This window comes from Suricata suricatta, chromosome 8, assembly GCF_006229205.1.
Source record: "Suricata suricatta isolate VVHF042 chromosome 8, meerkat_22Aug2017_6uvM2_HiC, whole genome shotgun sequence".
Lineage (NCBI taxonomy): Eukaryota > Metazoa > Chordata > Mammalia > Carnivora > Herpestidae > Suricata > Suricata suricatta.
The window spans coordinates 139,613,580-139,619,654 of NC_043707.1; the positions used below are offsets into that span (position 1 = coordinate 139,613,580).

The 6,075-nt window shown below is 68.5% G+C and overlaps 1 protein-coding gene and 1 long non-coding RNA gene across 2 annotated transcripts in view; one reads left to right on the forward strand and one right to left on the reverse strand.

The window, feature by feature from the left end:
- Positions 1-233, reverse strand: part of LOC115299592 — a 1,091-nt gene extending 858 nt beyond the window's left edge. The window contains exon 1 of the long non-coding RNA XR_003912253.1: positions 150-233. This is a non-coding gene — a long non-coding RNA (uncharacterized LOC115299592). The remainder of the gene's footprint in view (positions 1-149) is intronic.
- Positions 1-6,075, forward strand: part of MEGF6 (multiple EGF like domains 6) — a 79,725-nt gene that overhangs the window by 37,619 nt on the left and 36,031 nt on the right. The gene's annotated exons all lie outside the window — the stretch shown is intronic.

Here is a 6,075-nt window from a genome sequence, read left to right on the forward strand (position 1 = left end):
GGGGTCCTGTGCTTGGGGGGGGGTCCTGTGCCTGGGGGGATCCTGTGCCTGGGGGGGGTGAGTGCCCAGGGCTGGAGGGGGTCCTGTGCCTGGGACCAGCTGGCAGTGCCACCAGGACAGACTGCCTCCCCCACTGAGGGCCTGTGTACCTCTCAGCGGGGAGCACGTGTTGGTGTCCTCAGTGAATCCAGGGGCCTGGAGCTGCCAGGCCCGGGGCAGAGTGGCCTCCGTGCGCCCCACAGATACCTGCGTGCAGGACACACATGTCTCCGCCGAGGTTCTCCTGGGCTTCGACCACCCCAGGCGCCCGCCGAGGATCCTGGTCCCAGACCCCATCTGCCGCCTGACCTGGGTGGGCCTGGACTGTCTGGGCCTTGGCTTCTGCATCAGGGGCTCCGGCCTCCCAAGGCTGCCCCCTGCCCCTTTTGGGTTGGCTTGTGCACAGTGTGAGATGGAATCAGGGTCCCCACTGTGAGGGGCTCCCTAGCCCAGTGGCGTCCTGGGTTGGGGCTGGGCCTTGGACTCTCTCTCCCCGCCCCTTCCCATCCTCCACCCCTGGTGCTGGGCAAGCAGTCCTAGCCCTTTGTCAGCGTCCAGGAGGCCCTGGGGGTGGATGCTGGGGCTCCTCCAGAGCTGGAGCTCTTCTGACCTATGCTCTGGGCTCCTGGTGCTGACCCGGGACCCAGGGACCAAGGGCACCCAGTGATGCCTCTACAGGTCCTGGAAGACAAGTTTGCATTGCAGCCACTGGCCAGAGCCCTGCACGGAGCTAGCAGAGCGCAGAGTCTGCACACTCGGCCTCTCCAAGTTCCTTGGGAAGCTGTAGAATCCCTTAATCCGCAGGGTCCCTTCAGGCAGCGGCTGCCGCCACCTGGCAGAGTCGTCTGAGGGCAACGCCGTGGACAAAATGATGGGGGGGCGGCAGGCTGGGCTGCTGGCCTCAGACCCCACATCCCACAGCACTGGCCTTTTGTCCCCCGCTCAGGCCCCTCCCTGGCCTGAGCCCCTGGGAGCTCGCAGACCCCAGCCCTGCGTGTTTGGGATGGCTGGGGCTCCGAGTCACCGCGAGGCTGAGAGGGCTCCGCCAAGAGCCAAGAGCCGGCTCTGTTTTCTCTGTCCCCCTGCCAGCCGGCCCAGCCCCCTCCCACAGTGCGGCTCCGGGCGCCGGGGAGCAGGGCCGGTGGGGGGCCGGCGGCCGGAGCGAGCAGAGCCGGCAGGAAATCAAGATGTTATGGCTGAGGAAAGGGCGGCTGCGCTGGCTCACACGTGGGGTGGTGCGCCCCGAGTTGACGGTGGGGTGAGCCCAGGAACCGCTCAGAGTGATGGATCGACTCTATAAAACCCTGAGCACTGGCTCGGGAGCCTGGCTGCAAGGCGGCTGGGCCGGCGCCCCGGGAGCGTCGCCAGGCCCGTGTGCTCGTCATGTTCTGGGACACCGTCCTGGAGCAGGAGCCGTGCGATCCATGAGGCTGCGAGGCGGGGAGGCCGGGAGGCCGGGAGGCCGGGAGGCGGGAGCAGGTGCACTTCCAAGGTGAGGTTGCCAGTTTTCTCACATCCCAGGGCACGACCTCTGGCGTGTGTCGGCCGTACCCCCAGACCTGTGGGCTGATGGGCTTCTCCTGGGGAGGAGTGTGGGCTCCCCTGTAAAACCCCTGCCCCGGCAGCCCATGGGCCCCGAGCTCCTGTCCACGGTCCTGGCTCTCTGTGGCAGCCCCTCTGGGGAGGCCACTCCAGGCCCAGGATGAGCCTCAGCTTAGCACCTGGGATGACTCTGAACCTCAGTCTCTTTATCCAGAAAGTGGGACTGAAAGAACTCGCGGTCTCAGGGAACTGGAGAGGCCCCGGGGAAGCGCCTCCAGCCCCTGGGCCGGCGCCCCTGTAGGCCTCCCGCCCCAGCCAGCTCCCTGGGGGGCCAGGGGTGGAGACAAGGGCCGCTCCAAGCTGGCCTGAAGCTGCCCCCTGCCTGGCCTCCACTTGCGTCTTCTCCACCCTCACGGCCCTCTGTTCACCAAGGTCCTGGGGACCAGGTCCAGGGAACTAGGGAGGCGACACCGAGGCCACTGGGAGGGTCCCAGGACCCTCTGGCAGGTCTCCGTGCCTGCCCCAGGCCCCGCCCCACCCACGGCTGGCTGCTTGGGCACCTGGTTTGTAGTGCCCTGTCTGGAGATGTGTCCAGGCCTCACGCCAGGCCGGATGGTGTGGCCAGAAGGCCCCAGGGACACTGTAACACGGGATCAGGGGTCTCGGTCCCACGCCCTGGGAAGATGGATGCTGCTGTTCGGAGAGAGTCAGAGTGTCTCTGTGGGGGGAGCGTGAGGCCTGCAGGCCCGCTTTCCCTCGGTGGGCGACCCTGCTCACTGTCCCCGCCCCCTGACCGCCCGCCTTCCAGGAGATGAGGGGGGCCCTGGGGAAGGGGCAGTGGTCACAGCTGGGGGGCGGGGCTGGGCAGGGAGCAGGCTTCCTCGGGGGGAGACACCTGGCTCCGTCCTGGGGGCCTGGATGTGCCTTCTCGGGGCAGGGGGAAGGCAGGCAGAGCTGGGATCCCCATCAGAGTGACTGAGGAGCCCTGGGGGCCCCAGGACTTGAGACGCTAACGGCGTCCCTGCATCTCAGCCCCCTGGGCCCAGCTGGGGCGTCTACACTGAGCAGATGGCTCTAGTGTCCCTCAGGGACACGATGGGGACCTGCCGTAAGGCTGTGTGCTCTGGATGGTGGGGGCACAGAGCACCTGCTCTCCGCAGGCCGTGCCCGCCCTCCCTCGCCCCCCTCGCCGTGGCCGCGGCTCCGGGCCTGTCTCCATCCTGGGAAGCAGCCGGGAGACACAGCCAGACAAGTGCCTCTCTGTCACTCCCACTCTGCCTGGCCTGGCCTCCACTGGCCCCGCTGGTTCTCACCGTCCCCAGGGAGAGGCAGGAATGTGGGAAGTGACAGGCCTGGGTTAGGAGCCTGCGGGGCTGGGAGGGCCGTGGGCTGACTGGGGCCAGCTGTGCTGTCCTGGGGGGGGTGGGGTAAGGGGGCTGCCAGGAGCCCTGGTCGTGGTGCCCAGGTGGGGCCTGACCGCACTTCCGTAGGGCCTTCATGGGGGCCTTCTCTGAGCCCCGGCTGGGGTCATACTCGGCCCCTCCGGTGGCAGGAACCCCGCACCCGCCACCACAGAGAGTGTCTAGGGACCCCTAGCATCGTGAGGACCCCTGCATCTCCCGGGGCGATCCTGTTCTCACCGAGCAGAACGGGGGTGGGTGGGGCAGGACCCTCACGCCCGCCTCAGGGAGGCCGCCTTGCCTGCTCCAGCCCATGCCGCACGCCAGGCCCGCTGTGCTGCTGCTCAGGGCTCAGGGCCGCCCAGGGCCCGTGTGATAAAATGCAGCAGGAGGCCCAGAGGTTCAGCAGTACATCTGGGGTCACACGGCCAGCGAGTGCGGGGAGCGGGAGACGAGGCCTGCGGCGACATCTGGGGGCCCCTGGCTGTCTCCCCTGGCCGGCCGGCTCCTCCGGGGCCGTCCAGGCTGGCAGTGCCCGGCCCATGGCGGGTGCTCGGCCAGCATCTGTCGGGTGACCTGCTGTACAGATGTGGAGACGGGGGCCAGAGAGGCTGGCCACCAAGGTCCTGCCTAGTTCCCGCGGGGGACAGACCCCGGGCCGACTGGGAGCTGAGAGGCTTCCAGGCCGGACGGCAGCGTCCCATCGAGGCGTCTGTGGCGAGGTCTCCTCGACTCCGGCGCGTTTGCTCTTCTAGTGAGCGGGTGCTGGCGGGAGCACCCTGGGTTCAGGGCCAGGGCAGGAAGAACCATAGATAGCCTTGCCGTCGGCATGCGGAGCCCGCCAGCGACCAGAAGACCATAGCCGGGCCCGCAGGCCTGTCCGACCCCGTGGTCCAGGGCAGAGACGTGGGCACGGGCAGCCTCAAGAGTGAGCCCCGGTACCGAGGCCAGCGGTGCGGCCTGTGGGTTTAGGCTGAGGTGGGAACGGCCAGGTTCAGATCCCCGACTTAGCACAGCCATGGGGAGGCCTAGGACCCTTGGAGGCCACGGTCCTCACACTCGGGACTCAGCAGGAGGAGGCCGACACATGCTAACCATGAACTCCAACATGCCCGGGGTCCCTGCCCGGCCAAGGCAACTGCTGGGGGCAGGGGTGGAGAATGCCCCTGGACCGGGAGGACTGGGGGGAGCGCACAGCACGAATCAGGCCACATCTTGCCCTCACCCTAGAAGCTTCCGCCACTGAGCTGGGAGCCTGCTGCATGGGGCCACCACTGTCACCTGGAATCACTGTAGTCCAGGGCCCCTTGCTGAAGGCTGGACCCTTGGCAGCGATGTGGAGCTTGTGGGGCCCGAGGCTCAGCCGGGGAAGGTGAGAGAGGAGACAGAGACCCCTCCCAGCCTTGCTCCTGGCGGGGGCAGGGGCCTTGCCCTCTGTTTCACCCCTCACCCCATCCGGCTCCCTTCCCTGCAGCTTCTGCTCATCCCGAAGGCCCCTGCTCCACCCCCCCACCCCCCCCACCCAGTGCCTCGGCTCCCGGTTGGATTCTGCCCCTTGTCTCTGTCCCTCCCTTTGGAACGGTGGCCTCACCTTCCCCACCCTCCCTGGCTCCTCTCCGGGTATCTCTGGGAGGCGGGCCTGGGCTGGGCCTCCACTCCCGGCTCCCCCTGCTGCTCAGGACCCCGCTGGGCTTCTGACCGCACCCTGGGGTCTGGCCAGAGCAGCCCCGGGGGTGGGCAAAGGTTTCTCCTTCCTCCTGCTCAGGAAACGAGAAGCCTGTGGTAAGACGGGAGGGTTGGTGCATGTTGTCTGCGAGCAGACCTCAGGGAGGGGCTGTGGGTGCTCAGAGCCCGGGCCTCTGGCCGGCGGGTCAGAGCTGGGGAGCCTCCGCACTTACTTCTTGTCCCTCTGCATGTCACAGCCACGGCGTCTGCCCCGAGCTCAGCCTGTGCAGCAGGTGGCCTTGAGTACTCGTGGTGTGCCGTCGGGGCTCAGAGGCAGGAGGGGCCGATGGCCAGCCTGCCAGCCTCGGGCTCGGGCACCTTGAAAAGGAGCCTATGTGTGGGCTGGTCGTGGGCCCTGGCCGGAGCTGGCCGACGCCCCCGTGACCGCAGGGCCCTGCAGTCGGGTCTGGTTATGCGTCTGGCTGTCGATTGCTGGCCCGTTCCGGCCGTCTCTCTGGGTGCCCGCCGGGGACCGGGGCCAGGGGCACGGCTTCGGCCGGACTCCCCGGCGGGCACCCTCCGCTCCCCGGCCTTTCCTGCCTCTGCGCCGGCAGCCCCGCCCCCACCCAGATGTCCTCCCTCAAGCCAGTCTGGCTGGCCACCCCCGTCCCGCTACCTGGCCACGCGCGGGCTCCTCGCCTTCTCCAGGACAACCTTCCCCTCCACCAGCCTTCACCGCGTCCTCTTCTCTGAGTGCAGCGTGAGCCCGGGGCCGTCCCGGGTCCCTGCGCTCAGATGTCCACGGTGAGAGCCGGGCCTCGGGGGCTGTGCCCCAGCTGGGGGCTGTGGGTGTCTGGGAACGCAGGCGGCCGTGGGGCCAGACCTGGACTCAGCACAGCGCTGGCACAACGGCAGGGGCGTGAGTCCAGGCCAGCAGGCAGCCGCAGAGAGGGCCCCGTCACGCGTGCACACGCATGTGCACACGTGTGTGGGAGGCCTCCAGGGCAGCTCCGGGGCCGGCCCTCAGCGGTGCTTCCCGGAGCAGAGCGGCGCTTGGGTTCCCTGGCGCGGTGCCGGCCCCGATGCCCCGCCAGCTGGCTGGTGCTCGGAGCACAGTGCGTGTTTCGGGGCTGCTCCACCTTGGGCTCCCCTGGGGGGCCCGCGTGTGAAAGAGGGGGAGCACACATTTCTGCCGGGCCCCCACCAGGGGAGGCTGCAGTCAGGAACGGCAGCTGGACTCTTGGAAACACCCGTGGTTTTAATTTTCCTTCCCTCTGCTTGGGTGACAAGTCCAGCAGGTAGTGGGTTTGCCGTGAGGCCGGAGCTGGGACCAGCTGACTCCCTGCTCCTGAAATAAACTCGGGCAGCAGTATGGGGGGGTGGGGGGCGGCGGGGGCAGGGAGGGGGTTGCAAGGAGGTGGGGGCAGGG